Source organism: Cryptomeria japonica, chromosome 3 (assembly GCF_030272615.1).
Source record: "Cryptomeria japonica chromosome 3, Sugi_1.0, whole genome shotgun sequence".
NCBI lineage: Eukaryota > Viridiplantae > Streptophyta > Pinopsida > Cupressales > Cupressaceae > Cryptomeria > Cryptomeria japonica.
This window is the reverse complement of record NC_081407.1, coordinates 1003890432-1003906819: the sequence shown is the minus strand read 5'-3', so window position 1 is coordinate 1003906819 and position 16388 is coordinate 1003890432.

Here is a 16388-nt window from a genome sequence, read left to right as displayed (position 1 = left end):
TTGTGTCCTATGACCCCTAATGATACGAGTTGGTGTCTTAAGGGGTCATATGGTGTCTTTAGGGGTCATATGGTGTCCATAGGGGTCATATGGTGCCTTGGGACACCATATGACCCCTATTGACACCATATTGGGTTGCTTTAGGTCATATTGTGTCTTACGACCCCTTAGGGCAACATATGACCCAAAGCGACCTAATATGGTGTCATTAGGGGTCATATGGTGTCCCAAGAAACCACATGACCCCTATGGACACCATATGACCCCTAACGACACCATAGGACCCCTTAAGACACCAAATCCTGGTGTTAGGGGTCATATGGTGTCCTAAGGTGTCGTAGGACACAATATGACCCAAAGGGACCCAATATGATGTCATTAGGGGTCATATGGTGTCGTAAGAAGTCATAAGGGTTCATGAGACACCATATGACCCCTTAGGACACCATATGACCCCTAACGACACAATTTGGTGTCTTAAGGGGTCCTATGGTGTCCATAGGGGTCATATGGTATCCTGAGACACCATCTGACCTGTTATGACACTATATTGGGTCGCATTGGGTCATATTGTGCCCTATGACTCCTTAGGACACCATATGACCCCTTACGGAACCATATGGCATCATAAGGGGTTCTATGGTGTCCATAGAGGTCATATGGTGTCCTACAACCCCTTAGGACACCATATGACCCCCATGGACACCATATTTGGTCATTATGGGTCATATTGTGTCCTAGTGGGTCATATTGTGTCATATGACCCCTTTAAGACATCATATGACTCCTTAGGACACCATATGACCCCTAATGACACCATATTGCGTCGCTTTGGGTCATATTGTGTCCTAAGGGGTCATATTGTGTCTTACGACCCCTTAGGACAACATATGACCCATAATGACACAATTTGGTGTCTTAAGGGGTCATATGGTGTCCTAGGACACCATATGACCCCTATGGACACCATATGACCCCTAATGATACCATATGGTGTCATAAGGGGTCGTATGTTGTCCTTAGGGGTCATATGGTGTCCCATGAACCTTATGATCCCTTAGGCCACCATATGACCCGTTATGACACCATATTGGGTTGCTTTGGGTCCTATTGTGTCCTAGTGGATCATATTGTGTCATATGACCCCTTTAAGACATCATATGACCCCTTATGACACCATATGACCCCTAATGACACCATATTGGGTCACTTTGGGTCATATTGTGTCCTAAGGGGTCATATTGTGTCTTAGGACCCCTTAGGACAATATATGACCCATAACGACACAATTTGGTGTCTTAAGGGGTCATATGGTGTCCTAGGACACCATATGATGCCTATGGACACCATATGACCCCTAGTGACACCATATGGTGTCATAAGGGGTCGTATGTTATCCTTAGGGGTCATATGGTGTCCCATGAACCGTTATGACCCCTTAGGACACCATATGACCCGTTATGACACCATATTGGGTCGCTTTGGGTCCTATGGTGTCTTAATCTCTCTCTCTCTCCCCTCTCCCCTAATCTCTCTCTCTCTCTCTCTCTCCCCCCTAATCTTTCTCTTCCTATCCTTCTCTCTCTCTCCCCTAATCTCTCTCTATCCCTCTCCCCTAATCTCTTCATCTATCTATCTCTCCCCTAATCTCTCTCTATCTCTCTCTCTCTCTCTCTCTCCCTTCCCCCTTCCCATCTCTCTCTGTGTGTCTCTCTCTGTGTGTCTGTCTATCTGTATGTCTGTCTGTCTCTCTCTCCATCTCTCTCTATCTCTTTATCTCTCTCCCTCCCTTCCCCTACCCATCTCTCCCTTCCCCCTCCCCATATCTCTCTCTCTCTCTCTCTCTCTCTCTCTCTCTCTCCCCTATTCTCTCCATCTTTCTCTCTATCTCTCTATCTCTCTCCCTCCCTTCCCCCTACCCATCTCTCCCTCCCACCTCCCCATCTCTCTCTCTCTCTCTCTCTCTCTCTCTCTCTCTCTCTCCACTCCCTCTCCCTCTCCCTAATATCATATACTAATTTATTTATAAATTAATATATTAATATATTAATAAACATTAGATTAATTATTGGCAAATCTAGTTAGAGTATATCAGATATCTGATTTTTGTAGTCAAATTTTCAATTTTTAAATTTTGGCTCAGGAATGCTTTGGTATTTGGCTTGGAAGTGACAAGCTTGGAAAGTCAACTGAAAAAATGTGTTTTTCAGTATTCCTTGATTTTCCAGACTTTACACTGGTGGTTGACGACTTTTGTTGTAGCCAAAATTGATAAAATGAAAAGGGTTTTTTAAGGACGTTCCCAAATTCCGAACAATATAAGGCTTGTCTTATTTTGACTTTAATAAATAATTATTAGTTATTTTCTAATTGAATTCTGACAATAGTCCTGATTGATATACTGATTGAAAAACACTCATAACTTTCAAACGGTATAACATTTTTTGAATCCGAAACATGCATCACATCCTATGATTCGTCTACTATAGGGAAAAATTTTTAAAAAATAAAAATTCATAAGGTTTTGACCAAGTTAAGGTGGTCAAACGTAGGAGTTTCTGAATTTCTGAAAAGCTGTAGTAAAAAATTAATAAATAATTATTTACTTTATAAAAAATTAAAAAAAAATATATGTCACATCTGGGCATGAGTCTAATACTTATGTTATAAATATTATAAAAAAATATTATGATTTGATTATGATTAGGGTGGTCAGACATACGTCTACTTCTTATTTTTTTCCTGAAATTTTCATCAAATAGGATTTTTTTTTTCCAAAAAATAACTAGTAGCTTAGAAACTACATTCAATTTTCTATATATTCTCTTCTTACATATTTTAAAAATAATGTTCACAACTTATTCAAATTTTCATGTCAAGTTGCATAACTTTGATTTTCTAAAATTTCATTGCCACTTAAGGGCCTGTTTTGGCACACCATGATCCTGCACATACCCTTATAATAGAAATAAGTTAATTGAGGAAAATTGCATCTCCAAATTGTGGATGAGGTTAGTTCCAAGATAAGCTCAGATAACAACTCACAGTTGATCCGGTAAGGGATCTGTCCAACCTGTCCACAACTGTCTGCACCAGATCCAGTAAGAGATTACTGCAACACTATCTACACTCTATAAATTTAATTGCTTGGTAACAGATCTGATAAAGGATTGCTACAACACTGAACATGCAACTTTCCACATACACCTTCGCTCTTACACATACATCATACTGCACTGTTCATACTGTATACTACTCGCATACATTTTATTCATCTATCTTTCCACTTTGTTTGAATCCCACGCGCACTGCTACTACTCACTTTACTTGCATACGTTGCATACCACTACTCTATCGCTTACTCACTCCATAAATTGCCATATATACACATCCATAAATCTTATATATATAGTAAGCACATACATTGGGATAATATGTCAGCCAAATACAAAAGGTTTATACAATAAAGCATTGCTCAGATCAACACGTTACAAAAATATGTTTTGACCAAAAATAGAGTAACCATGTCAGTCTCCATTGATCTTCTACATGCTTCGTTCACACTCTTCATTTACCAGAATAAAACACAGATCTACCAAACCCATAGATACGGACCCACAAGCACAAATTCCAAGCATAACAACTTCCAACTTCAAGATACAAATACCACATATTCCAGAGCATAGAATTCATAGAACATAATGTAATACAACCATTCGGATATCAATTTAACTGATACAACTGAACAACCATGACAAGCAAATAGTAGATTCCGGAACAAGGGATCTTCCAAAAATAACTCTAGTAGATCATACATACTTAGCTACTTAGTATCTATTCAATTTATCACTGCTCTGTTTAGTACATACATTATCTATTCATTAAAACTGCTATGCTCAATATGCTACATCTAGTCCAACCGGATCACCGGTTTTGACATCAATGAGAACAATGAGAACATTCACACAAATCTAACAGAAAGGGCATTCCAATCAGCTGGCTCCTAGTAACATAATTCAACAATCTCCCACATATATTTTCTTATTAAAAAAGTCATCATTTTTATTCACCAATAATTATACTCATTTCCATCAAATTCTAAAATGGACATGTGGTTAAAATTTGACATGATAAATTTTGACGAAATTCCAATAGAAAAAAACTTTAGCCCAAAACAAAAACCTACTTTGATATCAAAAAATTGACCTATGTTCCTAAACTAGCTGATTGAATCAACATGACAACAAAGAAAAAAAAATAACAATCATGGAAACATTATTTAAATAATACATATATTGTTCTGCTATATCTCTCAACAGGTATGAATAATATAATTCATTCAATGAGATTCTGAAAAAGAGTAAAACTCTGCTTCGTTTTTTAATAATTAAATACTCTATTTTTTAGTAGATTTTAATTTTTTTTTTTTTTTCAACATAACACTAAACAACACAACCTTTTCGAAGAGAACAAAGAAAAGAAACAATAAACTCTCCTTCTAATAAGAGAGTGCACATGCATTATTCGAACTGCATTAGAACTGTTATGCATGCTTTATTTGCTGGAATAATTATGAAAAAAACTAACTAGACTTAAGATCTAGTCAAACAAACTAAAATTAGCCTAAGAAAACTATGAAGATGAAGAATGGTGGTGCATGGCGGTGTAACAGTTCAACATCAATTGTCTACAATCTCTTTGAGGTATTATGTCGAACAATTCAGGTTGGTTGTATATGATTCCGCATTTCGTATGCATGTCTATGGGAGCATTTGCAGCAAAAACATATAATTGAAATCTCCTACCCTTTATGCTTTGATGGATGTCCATACACTATTGCAAAGCCTAGATTTTGGCACAACAGGGAGGATGTTAATATATGTTGTGTAATTTGGTCATATACCTACTAATTGTTGCGAATGTGAAGCCTAATGGTCACATGACCTTTTGCCTTCTCCCAGCTGTTCATTTCATAGCTGTATACGATTATATAAATGGCTATGTGCAACTCATGTATGATGTAGTATTGATATTGATTAGTAGAAGTGTTCCTTGCTTTCTAGTGGATGTAGCTAGTAATGGTGAACCATATTAAAACCTTGGGTTATGCATTGTGTATATTGTCTATTTGTTTATGTTTTAGTTTAGTTGTGATTTATTTTGTTTCTCTGCTCATTTTAAATTAACAATTAGTATCAGAGCCGTGGTTGGCTTGAGCAGAGATGGAGGAAGAAGGAGGTAAAATTCAAAATCTATATGGCAGTTTTACGTTCCATGTTTCTTTGTGCTTCAAGTGTTGTATACATTGGCAGGATGGTTGGATGAAAGAGGAGAATTCAGCTAAAGAGAAGGATGTTGGGAGTCTTATTTACTCCTCTCTTGAGCCAACTTTGGTACGTATTGGCCAAACTGTTAATGGCCGGGAATTTGTTGGCATTCGTGTGGTGAAGGTTGAACCCCATGATGCCTTGGTTGGAAATTCATGGCAGAAAGATGCTGGAAAAGAAGCCGTTGTTGAAGAAGAGGAGTTCAAAATATTTTGGGAGAAAGAGCATAGGCCATCAGAGAGCCAAGTTGAATCTGTTATTGATTTTACCTCCCAGAGTGAGGAGGAGGATGCAGATTGGAATGAGGTAGCAGAGCAGAGCTCTACAGATGGCACGACCTTGATGAAGAGGCACTCCCATGAAGATGAGGATGATAGACGACATAGAGAAGGGGAAAAATCCTCATCTTCCCAAGTGAACGGATTCTCATCTCATAATAACAGTGCAGAAAGGGCCAAATGCTCTTATGAGGGCAGAGACGACAACGAAAGAGACTACATCCGACGCCCTCACAAATGATGATAAAGAGAAAGGGAAGACGGGAATGTTAGGAGACACAAGTGTTGCAGAGTGGTAGTGACAGAAGATGATGGTCCTTTGGATAATTTTGTGGAACAAGAGAGAGACATCCTTGTGGCAGTGACACAACAGATAGAGAGGACAAGGCAAGAGAATGGTCTGGGAGAAGAAGCGAAAAAATTAGACTTGTTTTTCGATGAGATTGTAATGCATGATGCTTATGTGGACGGCGAGTGTGGTGGTGAGAAGGAATCACAAACGACTGTGGATTTGAGGGAGAGTTGATTCTCTAACGTTTGTGTTTCTGGTTCTCTCACCATTCCTTGTGGTGTGAGATTTGTGGTGTCCCCGCAAGATGATACGGGGAACCTCAAGGTAGCTCCATAGGTCGCAGAGCCTATGTTCAAGACATTCGAGAAGGAGCATGACTCAGTGAGTTGCAGTAGCATACATGGGCACTATGGTTTACAGGCAAAAGTTCTGCAAGGCGGATTGATTGGGTTTGTTGTTGAACGACTCGAAGAGAGACCTATCGACAAGTTTCTTGATTGACCGATAGAAGCTGCTCATGTGAAGCAAACAACTCAGAACATTGTACCTCCTTCTTATCCACTGGTGTTGTGGCAGTGCAGGTTGGAGCCCATGAAGGTGAAGCGGGAGGATGAGGATAGTTCAGATGAAATTGTAATAGTCTGGAATTCCAATGCAAGGTCAAAGTGATGAAAACCAAAATGGTCCGCTTATTTCCCTATCGTCTGGGGTATCTGAAATGATTTCCTTTATTGTTGAGTTAAAGAGGAAATTCACGGAAGGGAGTCGAAACTATGATGTTGCGAATGCCATGCTGGGCTATGTGGAGCGTCTCCAGATTACTGACAAAGATGAATTTTCTGATCTGGAGCTAAATCAGACAATAGATCTTGGAGAGCCAGTGAATAAGAGGATGAGAATAGACATTGATGCCCTCATACATAGCTCAGGTCATTTGTTAGGTTTGAATACTGTTTTGGTGATAAAATCAAGTAAGAACTTACATGGTGGCGTTTCATAAATTGATTTCCATCATAGCGAAGTTTCTTTGTTTGATGTGGGGCTTACTCCTAACAAGGATGGCTACCTAGAAAAGGAAGCTCGAGATTTCTTGAGCGTAGGAGATAGAGTAACTGGGCTGAAAATGAGAAAAGTGGAAACTTTGTATTGTGTGGAAGCTCTGTGGTGAGAACGAAGTGTAGAACGGTGTCTGCAAGGTAGTTGCCAACTTGGGTGCAGCAAGAGGCATTTCCCATATCCATGAAGGTGGAGGCAAACTCACCCATGAAAACATTAAATCATCCAACAACCTGTTAACCAATGATCCAAATCCCTTCCACGAAGAAGAAGTTAACCCCTTCTTAGACATTAAAAGACACCAAGAAAAGGGAAAAGGATTTAGAATCATGGGAGGCAGAGCTAAAACGAAAGGAGCAGGAACTCAAGCACAAAGAAGAAATTATGGCTCGTAATGCTGTTGTGACATAAGACAAAAACTAGCTTCCCATTTTCCCAATTATTCATAATGATATTGCAAGAGAAATATCTCCTCATGTACAATAGTTGATTTATGTTGCATTTGCAAGCTGGTTAGGCATGGTACTGTGTCTTACATGGAATTCAATTTCTGTGACTATAGATTGGATAAAAGGATATGAAGGAGGGTCTTTGTCGTCTGTTGTTTCTCATGGCTTGAGTAAAGAATTTGAGCAAACAAGTGTTGAAGGGGAACATGAACTCGGTAATGGTGATCTTAAAGGTATTTTGTTAAGGGGGAGCACAGTAAAAGGTGAATGTATTGTGCATGCATATAAGGGTTTTGTGGATGAAGGAGGAGTGTTTCTTGAATTTGCAGAAAGTGATGTTTCTCATTGTGGAGTAATGTACAAGTTTGTGCTTGAAAGAGTTTTTAACTCTGATTTGGCATGGAGAAGGCTTATTCGAAGTGTTTGTGAACAAATTTTGGCGAAGTTAAAATCTTCGATGGGCTTGGTTGTAATATGAGTTTAGCAATAGAAATGCAGGGGATGTCGGTGCATGGCTGTACCGGTTGGCCTTCAAGGGGGAGATTGTTGTGAATGTGAAACCCTGTTGTGAATGTGAAGCCCAACGGTCACATGAACTTTTGTATGATGTATGATGTAGTATTGATATTGATTAGTCGAAGTGTTCCCTGCTTTCTAGTGGATGTACCCAGTAATGGTGAACCACGTTAAAACCTTGCATTATGTGTTATTGTGTATATTGTCTATTTGTTTATGTTTAATTTATTTGTGATTTATTTTGTTTCTCTGCTTGTTTTAAATTAACACTAATTGCATTTATTCAAAGGTTTTCAAAGCCTTCTCAACAAATCGATTTTGAACATATCGATCAATCATTTCTTTCTGCAAATAATATTTATATGTAGCATTTCCAAATAGTTTACGTGCCTCGTATGTGCCTCCATAGGTTGCGAAAGAGGAAAGGAGTGGATCTTCGCTTTACACCAGCCAAGTGCATTTGCTTGATAGTTTCTGAAGTCCTTTTCAACACTTCCATTTTGTGTACATTCTGCAATCATTCCGTTTCATGAGATCACATGCCATTGAGGTGCTCTATGAAGCATCTTGTCTACAGCCTTCACGTTTTGCATGCATGTCAACCGCGGGCAACTCGGCCTATATTCATATATGATCTATAGGCACCAAAAAAAAAACTATCTACACAATCATCACAAGTCGTAATGGCATCTTAATAATAAGGTTTAGATTGTCCTCAAGATAGTCACCACGGTTGAGAAGGTAAACCATGCACATACTATAATTGGCTCTAGGCATAATGCAATAAGAGTCACGAATGCTCTTCAACTATTTATAGCGCTCATGGTCAAGATATGTTCAAGAGCATCATCGCAAAATCCATTTTGTGCACATTCTGCAATCATTTCATTTCATTCCTCGAGATGACATCTCTTAGAGGCATTCTGTCAAATAGCTTAGCGCACCTTCTTGGCTATGTACATATACCTGTGATGAGTATAACCTATATCGATCCATTTTTATTGTAGTGCAAGTTTGTTTTTCAAATTGTTTCGTCTAGAATTGTCAATAATCTGCATATGTTAACCAAATGGAATACCTGTGATTTTTGTTACTTAAGTAGTTATTGTAACTACCTAGCTCTCGGCCTTTTGTAAGTAGTTATATAACTAACTTTCGCATTTATCATTTTATTAGGGTTTAGAGATGCTTTGGCAACTAAACTAAGTTACTGATTTAGTTCATCTTCATCAGGATCGAAAGGCCTATTCATAACTTTATCAGCCATTTAAGACAAATTGAGACGACATTAAAGTGGTCGATTCACTCTTGTGTCGTCATCATAGATCAATTAGGGAACAAAATTAAAAGATCGATCCAACATACTTTTGTCAACGTGCGTTGGAGCTTGATTTATCCGGCTGCAGTTAAATTGGTTTCAAAAAGTCACGATTTCCGTATAACATAAGGTTAGTCGAAAATTATAGATCTTGGTCGTGCTCAACAGAACTAGTTGCGTCTTTCATTTTTCGAAAAAGTGTATAACATGAAGGTTAGTGAGCCGTTTTAGAGCTAGTTTAGCCGTGCAAAATTTATCCCTTGCCATTGACGTTTGGGAGGGCGTTTCACAACTTATGAAAAATTGAAGTACAAAAATTTTGCACACCAAGAGATGGGTTGTCCCATAAACTGACCACATTGGACGTAATAGCATCAAGATCATCCCCATAAACTAAATTCACACAACTATTCATATTTTTGAGATTTAATCATTTTCGTGATTTCCACCAATCTACAAGTTCACTATTGGGATAGCATGATAAAGCTTTGATATGACACAAACATGGAGCCTTTACATTATCAACCTATTAAAATTAATTGACATTGATGCTTAACTCATGATAATGCTCACAAATGATGACCTAGAAGCATTTGAAACACATATACGTCAAATTGGTACACTAATGAGTTTGATGCAAAGTTTGAAAATCAGGTAAGTAAAAATTAGGGGTTAGTGTGCTAGTTAGATTTGAGTTCTTGAGTTTATCCATTTCTTGGTGGAACTTTTTAATCACCGGCATTGATCTGTCCCTTCAGAAGGTCATTTGTGTTGATTTTGATAGGTTCTATTAGGATTGTCCATATAAATGTGTTTGCATGGAGATTAATTTTTTAAGGATTCAAAAGAAATTGTGGATATTCAAATTAGACATCTTCATCACACACAACATATTATGTACCTCATTTTTCTTGGTACTTGTTTCAAGTGCTAGTTCATCAAGCATAAGATTAAGGATTTTCCTTTAAAGAATCCTTAGGTCAAATCACCTCCTCAATCTACTTAGGTTTGTTCCTTGAAAATTGATGCAAAAAGTACAATAGTTTCACACTGCAAAACAAAAAATGTTAATTTTGGAGTCTCTTAGGGTAAAGCCTAGATCACTATGGATCAACACAATTGTCAAAAATGTATCTGAGAAATTTTCCAGCCATTTCAAGAAGGAGAAAGAGGTCTCCCTCCTACATGTGATCCTCTAGAGCAAGGTTTTCTCAAATACCTCAACCAACATGTGTTTCATCTTCTTAGCTAGAAGTCATTGTTCTCTCCGCCCCTTCTAAATATTTGTAATTTTATCATAGTCCACCTAGGTAGCTAGATGAAGGAGAGTATGTTGTATAAAAGTGAAGATGTTGGTGTGAATAAGGTCTTGTAACTAGCTAGTTCCTAGTAGGGAACTTATTCACATGTTAAGTTTACTTATGTCCTAAGTGTTCTTCTAGAAGTCTTAGTTGTCTAGATAAGATGTTATAACATCTTTTCTTTTTACTTTTATTTGATTTTAGTTTCCTAGGTCATTTAAGATTTGTTTGAGCTAGTTGTCTCATAACATAGGATCAAGACACATATCACAATCTTTTCTAATCATATCCTTAAACCTTGTCTTTATAAATAAAGCCTCTCATTGTATATTTCATATTAAATCAATCAATCTTGCATTATTGAAGCAAGCTATTCCTGTCATTTTCTCTCTTGTGGAAGGTATTTTGGTTTAGCAGTCAATCTTCGAGTGTTGGGAGTTCCATTAAATTCTACATGGTATCAAAGATTTACTTCTATAGATTCCTTTCTAGATCTAAGGGACATCATCAAGCTTGAAGAATTTTCTTGGTATAGATTGGGGTTTCAAGGAACTCACAATTGAATCCAAAGCATCAAATAAGGTTAGGTTTGTCTTTCCTTTTGTCAAATTCATTAATTTTTTTAGATCTATAAGATTTTCAAGCAGGGTTAAATTTTTTATAGATCTAGGAGGTAACTAAGTTTTTGGGCCAATTTGGGTCAAATATAACTTAGACATCACATCTAGAAGGCCCAAAAACCCACGGGGGCTTCACTTAGTGAACTTGGGTTATAGCACGTGCGTTCATGACATACTAAAGAATCTCCCTATTTAAAAAAAATATTGCCCTAAACTCCTTTTTTGTCACCCCCTCCCAATACACAACCCAAATTAAAACCCCCCCTATTTTCACCAAATATTGTATTTTTTCATAGCCAGAATTAAAAACCTCCTATTTTCACCGATAGGCAATATATTGCCCCCTCATTTTTGGGATATTAAACCCCCCAACATGAATGCATGTGATATAATATTGCCTATTCAGTGAAGCCCCTGTGCAAAAACCTATGCACATTGATTGTCAAATCATTAAGTTTTGACACTATGGCTTTAGACATTAGAGGTTTTTGTCATCTATTTTAAATCACTGTTATAGAAAATAAAAATCCCTTGCCTATGTGAAATATTTTCCATTTTTTGGCACATTTGAAGTACATTCAATACCTCTTCTAATGTAATCTATTCATCAATCTGCAAAATCTCTATAGCTTCATACTTCATCCTTTGTCATATGGTACTCCTTCATTTGGTTTGTTGGGTTTAATATCCACATTTAAAACTACATACATACATACATACATTATGTATACATTTATATGTATGTATATATAAGTATGCATGTATGTATATATATACATGTATGTATATATATACATATATGTATATATATACATATATGTATATATATGTATATGTATGTATGCATGTGTATATATATATATATACACACACACACATGTATGTATGTATGTATGTATGTACATACACACACGCACACACACACATACATACATACATATATACATATATATATGTACATATATGTACATGTGTATATATCTGTATATGTATGTATACATACATACATATATATGTATGGATATATATGTATAGGTATATAAATATATGTATGTGTATATATGTATATGTATACATGTATATATATATACATATATATACATATATATATATAGAGATATCTATATGTATATATGTATGTATATACATATATATAGATGTATGTATATATGCATATATATATACATACATACATATATGTATGTATATATATGTATATAGATATATATATGTATGTATATATGTATAGGTATATATGTATATGTATATGTATACATGTATATATATATGTGTTGGTTAACAAATTTGTCTCCTTGAAATTTTAACTATTATCTTCTCAAAGCAAAATATTACTCCATTTTACCCTTTAGAAAGAAACAAATATACCAATAGTTGGAAGAATTAATGAAAATTCAACCTCTGCATTAGAGGGCAGCTCCTCATATGAATTACAATGAATTTATTATATAGTTGATATGCTAAGACTTTTAACCAGAAAGCATCGAAAGACTTCAACATTTATCCATCAACACAAATAAATGCCTTCAAAACTACACACATAGGAAATTTCTGAAAAGAATATTCAAAGGAGAGTTTACAGACTCTGATTCATAACATTCTTGCTGTATAAATTCAAAGAAAAATAAGGACTCAGCGAAGACTAATGGCTCGATCGATACTCTCTCATGCTTCACAGAGCAAGGGGGATCAATCAAATCAATACAATGTGAGTCATCCAACAACCATTAATAAACATGAATTGAAAAGGATTACAGAGGTAACTGATCATCAAATTATATTGTGCTCATAATCAACTTAAGAAATATTGTAAATCTAAGAACACATAGATTAAAAGATAACACAACATTTCATTAATAACCAGTCATTGTATCATCCAAACAATTCATATCAAAATTTTATCTACTGTTCCCAAAATCACAGTTTTCGGAACCCCTACAAAGACAAGCTCTTCAGCTTAAATAGCCACCAGGCCATAGTTCTTACATGATCAAATAATATTTACTTTCACCCAGGTGAAAGAAACCGTTTAAAGCAACATAAAAGAAAACTAAACTAACAGCCACTAAATGCTGACATCTCATTCTCAGATCAACTAGGCTTCCACCATGGCAGAGGAGGTTATGAGCTTGTCTTGCTTTGTCGCAGAACCACGCCATTCTAGGTGCGCTACCAAGAAGTTTAAGATAACTTGGAAATAGGGCAGACCGATGTGCAGGATCCTCTGCTTCCACACTTCTTTGTCCATATTCACCTGTGTAACTTTCACCTCGTGAACCTCTAAATGGTCCGAATAGACAAAGAGCATTGATTCAATCCTTGCCACTTTTGAAAAGTCATCGGTGGTCAAGGATTTTGTTGTTTGAATGAACCAGATCCTTTCTTGGAAAACCTTAGTCATGTCTGCACCTTCTTTAATCACCTTGGCACCCTCCTTCATGAGTTGAATATCAATGCATTTGAGGTCCTTCTGCATCATGTCGATAAAGTCAGTCAATCCTTTGAGAAACTTGGTGGATTGTTCATGGCCCTGCTTGATGATCAAATTGCGCCATTCTACATTTTTATTTGACAAGTACAACACATTGTCATCCAAGTTCTCCATCGGTTTCTTAGCCAGGAATTTCATTACTCCATACTTCTGAACATCGTTCATCTGTGCAAGGACTGATACCCACTTAATCGTTTCTTTTTCCCAGGCGGTCGTTTCCAGTTCAAGCTCTTTACTCACGGTTTCAGCATCCTTATAAACTTTAACCAGATTATGAATATAATTTGATTCTTGTTGTATTATCAGGTCTAACCATTTATTAGAAATTTCTGTCACTACCTTGTTCCTTTGAACTTGATCTAGCATCTTCTGGTTTGCTGGTGATTTAGGATCAAAAGACATTGGTATCTATGATAATGGTTGGGGGTTTGGGTCATGAATAGCATTGATGTACTGAGCCATTTGTGTGACAACTTGCTTCAGTTCTCTCTTATCCTTTTCATCTTTCCAAGTCCTTTAAATTATCCTCTTTGTGGAGGATTCCGGAAGCTTAACATCTACAACTCTTGAAGCAAACCCCAAATCTATCTTCTCCATAGTGAAATCCTCCTCTATAGCCTTGTCTGCATCTCTTCCAAGAATGGGTTTGGCAACCTCGGCTGTCCAGTGACCTGTTGTGTCATCTACATCAAGCATTGCTTGTGTTTTGAGCCTTTTTGGCTTTGATGCCTTTCCCAAGCATCTGCTAACCATGTCCTCCATTGGAATTGTGACCGACACCACACTCCTCTTTTTCCCAATGGCAGCTTCTAGCCATCTTGATGCAATTGCAGGTTCCTTAGGTGGCAGAGTAGTCTATGCATCTGGTGAAGTAACAATTACCAAGGTATTCATGGGATCCTATTGAATTTCCACTTCTTTATTTGTGTCCATTTATTGCATTCCGGGCTCACCTTGATCATGTGAATCCATTATTTGTTCAGGCTCTTCACTGGGGTCCAAGTCTACAATAACCTATCACAGGATGGGTTCAGTGATTTTTTTAGTGGCTAATATTCGCCAATTGGCTATTTTTTAAAAGTTGGAAATCAAAATTTGGCTAATAGTTCAAGTTTTAAGGTGACCTAAATCGCCACATTTTTACAAAATTTTATTTTAGTCATATTTAAATCACCAAAGAGTTTATTTTATTAAATTTTTGAACTGAAATATTCGCCAAAATATTCGATACACGATTGGATCAGATTCGTCAAAAATTTAGAATTTATTATAAAAAATTTAATTAATTTGCCAATAATACATCATAATTATTAGTTACTTTAGGGTTTTATCAACAATATTTAGTTGGGACCATTGATTCAAAATGTAATCTAATTACCATCATTGCATTCCATGAGGTAAATTATACCTACAAGTTGTAATGCTCATGGGGTCTGAGTTGCTTTTCAATTGTTGACCTCAATGCAAATCAATGGTATAAAAATAACTTTAGTCCCCATGAGTATTGCAAATTTTAAGCACATTTTATCTAACAAAATACAAACAGAGCTATGAGATTAATTTAAATTAATGGTAGTAACTAAATTAAGTAGTACCTACCCTTTAAAAGCATTAATGATTTCCACCTTAGGCCTTGACTTTTCTATAAAAAAATATTTTTTTAATAAAATTAAATTTGCAATAGTGATTAATGCATACTCATATTATTTTCTAAGATTCGCCAAGGTTTTCTACCAAAAAAATTTATGTAAAAAAATTTGCCAATAAAATTAATATTTTTCTTTTAAAAAATGAGAGATTCGCCAGTAAAAATTATTATTTTTGTCGAAAATAAATAAAAATTCGCCAAGATTTTATATCTTGTTTTGAGGGGAGCTTCCTTAAAGGTATCACTGGATGGGTTCCTTACTCTTCTTTTTAGGTATGTGCAGGATCATGGTGGGCCAAACAGGCTCTTAAGTGGCAATGAAAATAAAAAAAACAAAGTTAGGAAACTTGACGTAAAACTTTGAATAAGTTATCAACATTATTTCAAAAATATGTAAGAATAGAATTTGTAGGAAATTGAATGTAGTTTCTAAGCTACTAGTTTGTTTTTTGAAAAAACTAAATCTTTTTGACAAAAAATTTAAATTTCAATGTAGCAGTACTAAATTTTTAGGAAAAAGATAAGAAGCAGGTGTGTGTCTGACCACCCTCATCATAGTCAAATTATAATATTTTAGCTATAAGTAGAAGACTCATGTCTGGATGTGACACATATTTTTTAATATTTTTCTTTAAAATAAATAATTAATTATGATTTTTTTATCGTAGCTTTTTTAAAATATAAAAAACTCGTATGTTTGACCACCATAACTTGGTCAAAATGTTATGAAATTTAATTTTTCTTTTTTTAATCCTATAATATATGAAACATAGAATGTGACACATGTTTCAGATTCAAAAAATGTGATACCATTTGAAAGTTAAAGGTATTTTTCAATCAGACTATCATCAAAAAATTAGTCAGAATATCACCACCTTTTGGCCCCTCATGATCCCGCACATACCCTTTTGCTTCTGGACCGAGTTACTCGGGCAACTGTAAGACTGGGTGGAAACCTTTCTGACCTTCTCGGTTGAATTTTCTCTACAATGGGCTTTGAGACACCTGCAACATCAACAACTTCATTAGTGGCAGAAACAGGGGATTGAACCACAATGTGTGAATCAATTGTTG